The 15,015-nt window shown below is 35.4% G+C and overlaps 1 protein-coding gene across 1 annotated transcript in view; it reads left to right on the top strand.

Moving 5' to 3' along the window:
- The window catches only part of side-VI (sidestep VI transmembrane protein), a 740,122-nt gene that overhangs the window by 236,168 nt on the left and 488,939 nt on the right, over window positions 1-15,015 (top strand). The gene's annotated exons all lie outside the window — the stretch shown is intronic.

The following is a 15,015-nucleotide window of genomic DNA, read 5'->3' on the forward strand; positions in this document are numbered from 1 at the left end:
ATGAGACATGCACCTACAGCTAAATGTATGATTTAAACAGGATAACTCTCACTGAGAATCGAACTCAGGTCTTCCACGCCAAAGGTACCCAGAGAAAACTGTTTAACCACTGGTCTGTGTGAGAAAATATGAAATTTAGACGAAACATTGCTCCTTTTGAATTAATATTCGGCAAAGTTTACAGGGAAAAAAAATACGAGAGTCTCTCTTATCCTTTTCTGATAAATATAACTAAATAAGTAGACCATCAGCATATATTCACTCTAATTCTTTAAAATCTTTTAAACGTCGTATTATTATATCTGTTGATTACTAAGGCTTATAATGAGTATTATCAAGGTTCTGTTTCTGCGTTTTCCTCATAGAAATAATAATAATAAAAAAATGCTTCGTCTTTATTTTAAGCGCAGGTAATTAGATTCCTCACGTAGTCGTTTCCCCCTTCTGCGCCACCATTTTCTTCCTATTCTTTTTGCCTCCTCCTGGTCGATTCTTCTATTAGGGTCGCAACTCATTCTCGTGGGGAAAGTACAACGCTTGAAATTCTATCTCTTGGGATTAATTCCTCAAATTCCGTGGCTTTTCTAATGAAATGGCTTGCGTCCTACTGTCTCACTGTACGACATGTTTTGTGGAGACATTCCTTTTTTTTTTTCCTTTCTTTCTTTTCACAGTGTTATGTATATACGTATATATAACGTGGCTAAACTGAAGGAAAAATACAAGAAAGAAACTCAAGAAAAAAACTAAATGAATAAAGATACACGGACATTTAAGCCACAGAGCGATCCTTTCTCACACAATGCTTTGCAAAAGCAAGGGAGATAAACAGAGAAAATAGCGACGCAGGGAAAGAAAATGAACGAGAAACGGGATAGTTTTCGTTCAACATTGTGGAACTGATTCCGGAGTCGAATCTGTTAATTCCTAAGAGTGTTAGAGTATTTAATTTTCGTTAAGTAAGAGATGTATCTACAGTCATTGAACCGCTATGTGTGGTGATGTGTGGTGAGCGTATTGGATCTTATCACTATTTTGTCCATTGTACAAGTGAATATATTGGATACTTGCAAAATTTCAACTAGTTTTTGCTGTGCGGTTAAGAGTAGCTACGACCAACACAAAGTGTAACTCACCTAGGACTATGCATAATCACCACCTTAATCGACGAATGCTTGCCATCTCTCTGGTAGGATTAGGCAACGCACAGAATTCGTACAGTCTGTACAGGGTGGTCCGGAAGTGGGCGTACCCTTCCCCTTTAATTTCAACAGTATAGTGTTAGTTATGGTAGAATGTCTATACTCATTGAAGTCCTAAGAGTCCTAAGAGTCGTAAACATCGGTATGATCACCATCCATGTCATAACACAGCTGAATTCTGAGCCAAGTTCTCGCAGATGTTTTGCGGAGATACTCCGGAGTCACGAGGGTGAAGGCGTGTTCTACAGCTGCTTGTAATTCCTGCGTTGTGTAATATCGAGTGTTTCATACTTGTTGCATTATGAAACCCCAAAGAGCATTGTCTGGTGTCGTCAGATCGGGATTTCTTAGAGGCCAGGCAAAGGGAGCTGGTGCAGATGCCCAATCTCTTCCAATGCAGCGGCCAGGAAACGTTTGATTCTGGTAATTGGGCACGTGAATTGCGAAGTGCGCTGGTGCTCCATTCTGCAATGTTGCCAAACAATGCCAAGTAATGTTGCCAAACAAATGTGGGTAAAACCTAAAACCGTCGGAAAACACCAATTAGGGGTACGCCCACTTCCGGACCACCCTGTAGGAGCCAAAGAAGAAGAGTATGGCCAGTAGGATGATACTTTCCAACTTAAATCGAGTTTTTTTTTTTCTTTTTGATGCGCGAAGACAGCAGCATGTAACTTGGTGTTACCATGGTTCATAATAACTTTTTGTTGATTTGTGACACATAGCCTCTTCAGTTATAATTCTACTTGCAGTCTGTCCATTTGCTTTTAGTAGAAAGTGGCAGTAATGATTAGATTATGAGCCAGAATCTGATTTGAAGTGTTTCTTTGATATCACAACATAAGTTTAACAAAGCTTACTGGAATGAAGTCCTGATTTGGACGTAGATCGCTGAGATGCATGTTCCACCACGTAACACATTCCTCATTACTCGTCAAGAATGTCATGGACTTCAAGAATGGTCATTTTTGTTCCGGGAAAGTAAAGAAATACAGGTAGATATTATCCTCTCTTTGATTTGCATCCACATAATATGGAACGTAACTTTCAAACTTTGTGTTTGATGACAGCCATTGTTTCGAGCGTTGTTTTTGTACCTGGAATGTATCCTTTAATTTATTTATGGTTGGCTTAGGGTTGATTTTATAGCTTGGTCAAAATCATCTTTCGAAAACAATCGTGATAAGTTGATTCTGAAAACTTCTGTCACCGTTACTGAATTTTCTAAACCATCATGGTGCTATCATCAGCTAAATCTGCCCAATGTATTTGGCGAATGTTGCAACAGGCTGTAGCCTGAGTACTGCTTTCAGGAAAACACAAAACGAAAACGACGTGCCTGATTTTTTTTTCTATATCGGCCTCTATTTCACTCGCACGCTACTCTATCCCCTAAAAAGCTCCTAGACTGCTCCATTAATTTCTAAGTATATTCAAATTCAATTAACTGCTGCCAGAAAGGAACAAAGCATTATGAATTTGTAGACGCACTCTCGTTCAATTAGCTGCTGCCAGACGGAGGTAATGGGTGATGATTTTCTAAACACATTCTAGTTCAATGAACTGATACCAGAGAGAAATAAAACGTCATGAATTTCTAAATACATTCTAGCATACGAACTGCTGACAAGGAGAAACGAAGCGTGATGAACTTGTAAACGTATTTTCGTTCAATTTGCTGCTGCTAGAGCGAGGCAATGTGTGACGAATTTTTAACACTTCTCGTTTAATTAACTGCTGCCAGAGAGAAATAAAACGAGACGAATTTCTAAACATATTCTAGTCAGTGAACTGCTTCTAGAGAGGAACAAAGCTTGCTAATTTACTTAATATATTCTATTTTACTGAACCGCTGCCAGAGAGAAATGATACGTGATGAACTCCTAAACGCATTCTCGCTTAACTGATTGCTGTCAAGAGAGATAAGGCGTTATGAATTTTGAGCTCATTCTTCAATTAACTGCAGCCAGAAACAGACAAATTATGACGAATTTTTAATTGAATTCTCGTTAAATTAACTGCCATTGAAGAGAGAAAAAGCATGAACAATTTCTAAACACCACATTGTTATTCCATTAACTATCCTTAGAGATATGCAGAACAAGTATAATTTCTAAGCGTATTCTCGTTCAAATATTAGTTATCATACCAGATAAACTAAAACAGTAAATATTACCATACCAGCTAGGTGTGCTAATATTGAGTTAATGAAATTGGGAACGAAATTCGTCGACCATACTGAATACAAAATGGTAAATTGAATACCCATCTCCCAAAATTTAAGCTTTGTTATTCTCCTGTCTTCTTCTTGGCCTCTGTTCTTCTAGGCTTCCTGATTAGGACCTTATGCACCTCGTTACCTAATTACTGATGCGAGCAACATGTCGCATCTATCGTACAGTACATATCTCGACCAACGAAGAACGCAAGGGTGGATCCTGGGGATTCGAACCCCTAAAATTCCAACCTTTCTGTAAATTTAGTATAATTTAAGGAATAATTTTACAAATTTTAATATAATTTATTCTTATGTTGAGTTTGGATATCCCGAAAAGTTTTAGACCTCCCAAAATAAATTTCTGCTTGTGTATGTGCCTCTTCTTAGCTATATTATTTATTTTTATATTTATTAGCTATACAAATTCACCCCTTTGTTCATTTCACTTAGCTTCTACTTTTTTTCTTTTGAAATTTTCTTTTCGAAAGGCCTTAGTGACAGTTTTTTTAGACACAGTGATCAACTTTCACACTCATATAATAATTAGGATAGAATTGCAGTGTTTGCCTCAAAAGTAATGAGATGATTCTTTTAAAAGATAAGAAAGAAAACAGAAAGAAATGTTCGAAGTACATTTGAATCCCCGTGCTATTCTTCAAAATAGGCTCTTTTTGAGTCAACGCACTGCTTCCATCCTTCACAATAGCGGAAGAGCGAGACCATACCCGAATACCATGCTACAAATGCTTGAACATTTTCAACCGTCCCTAAACAGTGTCCATTCAAAGCTTTCTTGATCTTCGAAAGAAGAAAAAAGATATTATCGGTAGCCAAATCTAGGGTATAGGGTGAGTGGAGACGCGTTTGAATTATTCTTGAGGCATAAATTCTCTCTTTCTCAGTTATGTATGACTCGATGCGTTGTCGTGCTGGAGGAACAATGTGAAACTATCGGAGGTTATGCTAAACTCCTGTCCTCTAGGGGTCGAGCATTTGTTGGTAAAATGGGTTCACTGTCTACCTGGCCAGTAAAAACTCCATGTGAACGATTTCCTTTGAGTCAAATAAAGAATGATCTCAATTTTGTTTGTGACTTCCTCATTTCGTTATTTTCTTAAATCGAAATAATTGGGGGGTATTTACAACTCTGGATATCGCCTTCTGATTTCCTGTCGTACTCCAAAATCCAAGTTTCATTCTTAGAATTTTAGTCTGTTACTCTTCATTTGCAGTGTTATACATTTTACTAGTGATTTACGCTCTGCAACAGCTCGAAACTAACTGAATTGCATCTGATAGTATACTAGAGTACCCCGGAAATTACCCCACACCATTCCTCCCTTTCACACCAAAACTAGTCTCATTACTTCTAGGACAAACGCTGTATATATTTTATAAAATTTTGCACATAATATTGGTTTGCTGTGTGTAGTTAGGATTTATTGTGATTAATTTCCAAGGTGTACTTTATATCAGCTTGAGTTCCATAGTTACTCACAGCAATAACATAACTCATGGTGTCCTTAGACAGCTAGTTGCCACTTTAATTCGATTAATTCATTTTGTAACCCAGTGGGTCTCATATAATATTCGGATTCTCGATCTCTCGTATTATAAATAATAGTGATCAGGTATTAGTCAAACTTTATGAAATTTCACAAAGAAAGAGAAAATCCTAAGTAGTTACCCGTTAGGTAAGTACTTACTTATCATCAAGAACGAATCGTTGTTGGAACCTTGGAATCAAGAACTGGAATCGTTAATCACTGGAGCAGAAAGAACGATTTAACTGAAGTTTGGGTTTTAATGTAACAAAGTGGCATCCACTCCAAACGATCTCAGAAAGTAAAATGTGGTCATAAGCCACAGAACGCCTAGACGGAAAGAGAGGGGGAAGAAGACAGGAAGAGGATAAACAAAGGCTCTAAAACTGCCTGAGGATTCATAATTAAACAGAGAAAAACTAGAACAGTTGCGGCATCATTTCGGAGAGTAGATGCCAAGTGTTAAAAAAAAAAAAAAAAAAAAAAAAAAAAACTCACACAAACTAGGCTTCAAAACTGCAAAGAATACAACTAGTGAGTAAGCAATACAACCACAATCTATTTTTTTTTTCATAAATTTCTAAAACAAAATGTTAGATTTAGTGAAGTTTGGTGTGAGTTTTTTCCCCCACTTCACTTGACAGATTTGCAAACTGTGGCTTCCTCTGGTACAACTGGTGTATTTTTTACAATATAAAAGCTGCTCCAAATAAACCTACGAGGTTAATTTCTGATCCAGTGGTGCATTGTGAAAACTCTTATGTTTTCACTCGTGAAGACTTGTATTAGTTTTAACAGCATGCTTTTAAACTTAGCCAGTTGGTAATTTCATTTCCCTTCCAAACTAATGCTTTTCCCCAAAAATTTTGTTACACTACTACATATTAGGTCAGTCTGTTTTTTTTATTGTTATTTGTATTTTTTCTAAAGACCTCTTCGCTAATTTGAACTGAGGTATTTGGCTAAAGATCGTGAGGCAAAACCTAATGTATCTTTAATTTGGTTTGTAGTTTAGTGTCGCGTTTAGAACTGAGGATGTATGAGATGTGGACCTATTTCAACTGGAATACAAACCACCAAAATGCATCTACATTTCAATATCTTTGTAACAGGAATCCTAGGTTTTTAGAGGGAACCATCCGAGAAGACTCCTAGGTTTTAGTTTCATTGAAGAGTAACAACAATTTGAAATATCCTCAGTGTTTGTGTGTTCATGTCTCTGTTGAATCTACAGTAACCGCGAGGACTCATGAATCCTGGGCTCTACGCCAATCATTGAACTGCTTTGCCTCTCACGTGTGATGCACTGGAAGACTTTGATACGATTCGTAGAGCTGCCTTCCGAACGCGCACTTGAGAAAGCGTGAAATAACAGAAATGCACCAACAATGTTGCCAATGTTCAAAGACATGGCAAACGAGAGACAAACAATATCTTAAAGAGCTGTAAAATGAACACTAAGACTTATCCGATCTAAGCGGTAACAATAATAACAGCAATATGACCAAAAAGAACAACAAAAATAAACGATCTGACAACACTGCACCCTCACTAGATATTCTCTGTATAGCGCAACAGACGACACTCATAAAATTTCATGAATGAGGGTTAATGACTGGGACACATCCTCGCGTTCTATTAGATGATGAAATTGGTAGACCTAGATCAAGCGTCATGACTCCATGCGATGACTTTTTTATAGTTAGGAGTTGAAAATTATGAAAGAATTAACTAAGAAACTGAAGTAAAGAAAAAAGAGTAGTGAGCAGAACACGTGTCTGATGCAAGACGACCCACATTCGATTTGCGATGTAAGAGCATTGAGCAAACTAGAGTGTTTGAGATCTTACTCCAGCCACAGAAACAAAACATACGTTATACAGGTTAGTGTGATAGTACACTGACAGATGGAAAAGGTGATAATAGATTTGTCACTGAAAGGTAAACACTGTATCGGGAGTCCCTCAAGGATCTAATCTAGGTCCCCTGTTGTTTATTCTTGTTATTAATGTTATTCCTCTGTGTATTAAAACTTTTCAAGTTCTTCTTTTTGCCTACGATTGCAAATTATACTCCAAATTATATTCAATTGATGACTGTGTGAAACTTCAACAGGATCTAGATAGAGTTCAGATATTTTGTGATAAGAATAAATTAGTCCTGAATGTAAATCTGTATCTTTCACCTGAAAAGAAAATTCAATTAACTTTACCTATACAATAAGTGGGACTTCCTTGTCTACCCCAAATACTATCAAAGATCTAGGAGTTACGTATATTTGATAGCAAATTAACCTTTGCCCAACATATTGATTCGATAACGAGTAGTGCATATAAAAACCTAGGTTTAATGTAGAGGATAGGACAGGATTTCTACAAAGAATCAACATTTATAAGGTTATATTTTTCATATGTGGGGTCAAAATTAGAATACTGTTGTACTGTTTGGACACCAAATGTCACTAAATACTCTCATGCAATAGAAAATATACTGTTTAAATTCTTAACAATGCTTGCATCCAAAAAAAAAAAAAAAAAAAGGTTTCTACCCAAAGTATGTCCCCTATGAAGGCTTACTTGTAGCAACGAATTTTAGTTTTCAAACATTAGAAGAAAGGAGATGTGTGTTTGATCTGTTGTTCTTGCATAAATTGTTAAACGGTAAAATTGACTGTTCAGAATTAGTTTCAGAAGTAATATATTAACGTTAATTTATTTTATTATTATTATTTCTTGCTGGCTTTGTTCCAAACATATCTGAAGAACCGTGTTCGATTCCCGGCGAGAGCTCATGTGGTTCGGATTCCACGTTTAGCTGTAGGTCCATGTCTCATATAGCCTCGCTGCTGAAAGGAACGCTAAACTAAAAATCAAATCAAATCAAATCCAAACATATCTCGCTATACTCGACAATTTACTTGAATGAAATTACTCAAAATTTAATTGAAAGTTCCTGCCAAACCCAGATTTGATCTCCCAACAGCTAAATTAGTGTTCAGTCTAATAAATTAATGTATCGTTGTAATATACATTGAAGTAGTTACACTTGGTAATTTTTTTTATTAACATTGGAAAGTCGTTTGTACTTTAATCAATCGACACAGATTATAGTAGTAGTTTTTCTCTTCTTTACGTAGGCAAAAAAAAGGTGTTCTATTATTAAATCCTGTATGTCTATCAAGGTCAAGGTAATTCTTTTCCTAAAATTGAGTTTATTGGAATGTCCCGCCATGTGCTTCCAATGTGCGTATAAATGTGTATCAGGTGAGGTAAGGGGAGATATTTGCGTATATTTGTGTTTTATGGTGCTTATAATGACTGTGAAAGCTGTTCCAACTGTGACCTCACATACACATTTCGTTAGTTTGTTTAATCGATATGCATGTGTGCGACTATTCAACAGATGTAACAAGTGAATGATTAACATATTTTTGTTTTCAAACAAATAGTCAAGTAGGTGTACTAAATTACCCAGTAATATAGGAACAAAATCATCATCACAGATATTTTGCCATCATTAAAAGACCACTTGTCACAAATCGGGCAGCTTCGATCCTTAGATTTTTTAAAGCTGATTTCTGTATATATTCTCCGGCACCAGTAATCATTCTACCATATCCTTAGAAATACAATTTCTTCTCAAATTGAAGTGTAATCATCCTTTTTGCTTCATTATTCTTCTTTTTACTCTGTGATATTTCTAACAAAACCAAAACCAAACCACATTGCGTAACAGCCCATTTTGTGGGCCTAAGCCTGCTCCAACGCTATCCGCTAGCGATCAGCGAGCACGTGGTCAGCCCGCTGCGACGCCCTCTTCCTAACAGGCGTATTAGGAGCTTTCTAGACCTAGTGTCCGTCACGTCTTGTTTTCACGTGACACCCAGTTTACTTCATGACGCTGCGTGGACACCAAAAAATTGGGAAGCAGCAGCCGGGTATAGAACCGGATACCAAGCGAACATGAGTCCAACGCTCTAACCACTACGGTGTCTCCTGGTATTTCTAACACCTGTGTTTTTAAATTCTAAAGAGTTAATTTTCTTCATCCAATGTTACTGAATTTCTTCCGTATATCTATTATCCAATGATCCACCAAAATATGATTTTCATCTTCATTCAAGATTTTCTCTATTCCCGTCCTTGCTTTTATTTTCCATTTACATTTCAAAACTACACTAGAACCTGTCTATTCCACCTGTGCCCTCGGAAACTATGCAAACCTATACTTCGGCCTCACACCCGCCACCCTCTGGGGGATGGAACCCTCCCTTTGTGTAGCGAAAAAAAAGTGAATGATCTCAGCTGTGTTGCCAATTTGTCATTCGGTCTTTTGGTCTTGACGAGTTGTGGCAACGCTTCCGCATCCAACAATTGAAAGATCTCGGCCGCAGCAACTTGTCCTCTTCTTTTGTGGGAGGTACGGGAAATTACATATTGACAGCAGCGCTAGCAAGGGTACAGTTCAAATAGAAAGGTTATAGTAATGTTACCTGTGTACCTAAAACTAACAATCTTTATTACTTCCTTCCTTCTACATTTAGGAACTAGTATGGTTCTCTTGAAATTAAGTTAATTCTGATTGAAATTAATTCTGACTTCGAATCTTCTTTTTGTTTTCCTCTCTTATTTCTAATCTGCATTAGTAACTCTACCTATATACCTAAGCTAACACTCTCTTTTCCCCTTTTTTTTCTGTATCTTCAGTAGTTGGAAAAACTTTAATGAAATAAAGTTCCTTAATTCTGACTTCTATACTATTATTTAATTAATTTACTTCATCAATAGTAACATTTGTATGTCGAAGAGTTCCAGCTATTGCTTCTGTACGTACAAGGTGTTTCAAAACAATACCGACAACGTTTGGAAGGCGATTCTGACACCAAGATAAGACAAAAGTATAGACCAACCTGGGTGCACAAATGCTTCCTTTCGGAGTTATAGGCTGCCACGAACAAGAAAAATATGAACTTTAAAGGTCCATAGCTTCAATACAATGGGACTTACCGTAGTCGGGCCAAGACTTTATTTAGGAACTATTATGTGCCCTACCCAAATATCCATGTTTCAGAATCCTGCGGTACTTCCACAACAATTTTTATAAAGGTAGTTGGTGAGCATTCATAGTTATATACCTGTAGCCAAACTGCCTCTATAAAAAATGTTGCGTGAGTACCTTAAGATTCTGAAACATGTGTTTTTGGATAGCGCACATAGTTCTTAAGTGAAGTCTTGAACCGACTACGATAGGTTCCATAGTTTTGGAGCCATGGATCTTTTAAGTTCATTTTTTTCATGTTTTCGGTAGCCTTTAACTCCGAAAGAAAGCATTTGTGCACCCATGTTGATCTATACTTTTGGTCTTTTCTTGGTGTCACGAATCACCTCCCAAATATTGCAAGTGTTGTTTTGAAACACTCTGTATACACTGATGTTTCCTAAAAATCAACATATTTTTAATCCCATTTTTATTTGCAATTATAGACATTACTTTTAACGACGAATTCAGGGAGTACGAAGTAAATTTATAAGAACTACGTGTCTGTGGGTAGTTCTATAAGGTTTGCTTCAACGTTGGGAACAGGCTATTTCTGCTGCTAGAGAATATTTATGATTTTCCACATATACTATAATATTTTTGTGTTCCTATTGTTGTAATATGCGAATAGATTACCTTTACAATTAACTCTACTTGCCTATTACTTTAAGAGTTATCTTATCTCTCCAGTTTATAGTTATCTCTACTTGAACCTTATCTTTAGAGATAAGATTGAGTAACCATAAGGATAAGTTGCAAGTAAAGTATATATATAAGCGCGGATCCAAAGGGAGGGCTATAGGAGCTATAGCTCCCCCTTGACGCTCAGGTATACACTGGATGAAATGGGCTTCAATTCTACTTTCTTTACACTGGATAAAGCGGCAAACTACGGTTTAGCCCCTCTCTTGATCATATCCTGATTTATATACGTAACTCAACTTGCATCTAATCATTATAGTTACTTTATCCCTATACTTATCTCTATATGTAGTTCACTTTAAATAAAACCGTCTAATTTATCATTTATATTTTCAAAACAAGGTTTGAAAGTAATGTATTGAAGGTTGATTGAATAAAGAAGCATAAAGCAGGATAAAGTTTCTTTGTCCTGTTCCATTCAACAATTCGCTCGGATTTTTTTTTAATTAATTGCAGAGATCGCTCGTAATGGGAGAGTGAATACTTTGACAGAACCGTAACGAATGCCGACATAATTCATCTCCCTAATGAAGGCAAGAGAACTATCGCCAAGGCACGTCTGTTGCTACGAGAGTATCCGAAGAGCTGCAAATAATGATACCATCACTTCTTCCAATGAAAAGGCTAAAGAAGAAAAAAAATAATAATCGAGGTGGTTGGTTACTTGTTCAATGTTTCTTCTGATCATAAATGAACAGACTGTTTTGACGTCATCAATAAAGAATGGCTCTTGGCAATGTGCTCTGCACTGACGTTTTTTGTGGTACCTCATTCATCTTTAGAACTTCAGGACTTTGTTTATATATATATATATATATATAATTTGTATTCCATGGTACATTGCTTCACCTTCATCTTAATTTGTCTGGCATATAGTTTAAATGATGATCCAAGAAGTGCAGTATCACTCAAATATGATACGTATTTTAATTTTTTTATATATGTAAATAAAGTTATTCAAATGTCGAAGATTACTTTTTGTTAGTTTCTTTTACTCATAACCACAAATTAAACTCATTGTCTTTACAAGTTCTCTTGTGGCTACATGGTTAGTGTGTATAACTTTCGGTTTAAGGATTCGATTTATGGTGGAAAACTCATGTGGTACAGGTTCAAATAAGTCAACGTTTCATGTAGCCAACGTTTATCACAACACATGCTAAACTTTCAACAACTAGTCAATTCAATCATATAGTTTAAATGATGATCCAAGAAGGGCAGTATCACTCAAATATGATACGTATTTTAATTTTTTTTATATATGTAAATAAAGTTATTCAAATGTCGAAGATTACTTTTTGTTAGTTTCTTTTACTCATAACCACAAATTAAACTCATTGTCTTTACAAGTTCTCTTGTGGCTACATGGTTAGTGTGTATAACTTTCGGTTTAAGGATTCGATTTATGGTGGAAAACTCATGTGGTACAGGTTCAAATAAGTCAACGTTTCTTGTAGCCAACGTTTATCACAACACATGCTAAACTTTCAACAACTAGTCAATTCAATCATATAGTTTAAATGATGATCCAAGAAGTGCAGTATCACTCAAATATGATACGTATTTTAATTTTTTTATATATGTAAATAAAGTTATTCAAATGTCGAAGATTACTTTTTGTTAGTTTCTTTTACTCATAACCACAAATTAAACTCATTGTCTTTACAAGTTCTCTTGTGGCTACATGGTTAGTGTGTATAACTTTCGGTTTAAGGATTCGATTTATGGTGGAAAACTCATGTGGTACAGGTTCAAATAAGTCAACGTTTCATGTAGCCAACGTTTATCACAACACATGCTAAACTTTCAACAACTAGTCAATTCAATCATATAGTTTAAATGATGATCCAAGAAGTGCAGTATCACTCAAATATGATACGTATTTTAATTTTTTTATATATGTAAATAAAGTTATTCAAATGTCGAAGATTACTTTTTGTTAGTTTCTTTTACTCATAACCACAAATTAAACTCATTGTCTTTACAAGTTCTCTTGTGGCTACATGGTTAGTGTGTATAACTTTCGGTTTAAGGATTCGATTTATGGTGGAAAACTCATGTGGTACAGGTTCAAATAAGTCAACGTTTCATGTAGCCAACGTTTGTCACAACAGATGCTAAACTTTCAACAACTAGTCAATTCAATCATATAGTTTAAATGATGATCCAAGAAGTGCAGTATCACTCAAATATGATACGTATTTTAATTTTTTTATATATGTAAATAAAGTTATTCAAATGTCGAAGATTACTTTTTGTTAGTTTCTTTTACTCATAACCACAAATTAAACTCATTGTCTTTACAAGTTCTCTTGTGGCTACATGGTTAGTGTGTATAACTTTCGGTTTAAGGATTCGATTTATGGTGGAAAACTCATGTGGTACAGGTTCAAATAAGTCAACGTTTCTTGTAGCCAACGTTTATCACAAAAGATGCTACAACTTTCAACAACCAACCAATTCAATCATTGACTTTACTTCTACACATTACTTTTACTTATAATACATTACTCGTGATATTTTCTTCATTAATATTGAAACCAGAAGTGATAACAGATTTCTACCACTTCCTGTTTTCGTAAAAAAGATTAGAGTGAAGGTGTAATATAACTTATTCCTTGGATGCATAATTAATTGCAGTAAACAGTATTTCCTATAGTATATTATTGTTTTTACTCTATAGCAATCAACATTAAAACCGGAAATGCTTGAGTTCCATAACTTCCCGTTTGGATACCACCTCCATTATCGAAGTCTGCTCCAAACTTTTGACTTTCTACCTTCTGGCTAAAATTGACGGTGATCGACCAAGTAGTTCTTCAGATTATTGTCTCTGAGACAAACGGACACATACACAATGTCACGATAAATATGTAAAGGAATTTTGATAAACCAATATCTTTAAAAATGTATATTTTCGATTTACTATATTGCCAATTAATTGTTCTTTAAATCTGAATTAAAATTGGTGCCTGACGTCGACTGATCCTCTAGATATTGCCGCCCTCGGCGGCTTGCATGTTTTAACTAATGTTCCTCCCAAATTTCTAATCCTTCCAGGAATACAAAACTACAAGTCTCATAGTTCCAATATGCACTTAATTTGAACTTAATTATAATAAAAAATGTCTGAATGAGGTACGTTTAAATTACTGTAGATTGATTATAACATTCTATTGCGTCAAGATAAATAATTGTAGCAAATCAGAACCTCAACTATGGTCATCAGTACTTTTATTGGAATAGAATAGGAAATTTTAACTCTGGATCATTTATATCTTTATAATCAGCAATGGTAACATCATATGGACATCATGTAAAGTTTTTGGTTACACCAGTATAGACCCAGACATCTGACGTGTTTCCTTTAAATTGATAAGTATCCGTGTATTTGAAGCGCGTTTTGGCATACAAAATTAAAAAAAAAAATAATAAATAAACAATTTAGCATTATAAGAATTATTGTTAGATTTTTGTAATCCTCAGCAGAGGAGCATCAACATTGTTGCAAATCACTGAACCTCAAACTTCGCATAACCTATCGAGAGCCAGAATGATTGCATAAGGTTAGATTCCATAAGGTTTTCCACTTCTATAAACAAAGATACATTTTTACTATTTCAGACACATCCATGAAGTAGGTACGTCACTGTTAGGAATATGTATGTCACAGTTAGGATAATAGAACAATAATAGATACAATCTGCTACTTAGCAGTGCATTTCTTACATTTTGCAGCACTTATTTCCTTAGCGTTTTATGTATGGATGGCGTATATACACGCTCTCCGCAGTATAAAGTAGTAGTGCGGATGGCGTATATGCGCGTTCCTCAGAATAGAGTGGTAATGCGGATGGAGTAAATAAACGCTCTGAATTTGATTCTACTAGATGTGAGCGTAAGTGGCGTAAATGTACTTCCAAGTTTTTCTTCTTTGCAATTTCGCTATGGCACTTAGTAGTAGTGTTGTTGAAATGAAAACAGTGAAAAAGTACAAACTGTTCTATTTTTATTTATATTTTCAAATTAATCACGAAAAAAAAAATGTTTACGAAATTAACCCACTTTTCAAAAGTGACTTCTCCCATAAATTTTTAGAACTTGAGGGGCTAAAAATTAAAAAAGAACTGATCTAGCAGAATAAAATTACCAGTAATTATTAGCAATGGGTGACAAGCCTTTTAAGATCTCATAAATTAGTTTTTTTCTCTTTTGACGGTTTTCTTTACAACTACCCATGGCATTTTACTATGAAGGGTCTCATTGTGTAAAGCTTGATATAATAAGTTATATCGATTGATATATACTGTTA

This window comes from Thermobia domestica, chromosome 11 (assembly GCF_964235325.1).
Source record: "Thermobia domestica chromosome 11, izTheDome1.hap1.1, whole genome shotgun sequence".
NCBI classification, from domain to species: Eukaryota; Metazoa; Arthropoda; class Insecta; order Zygentoma; family Lepismatidae; genus Thermobia; species Thermobia domestica.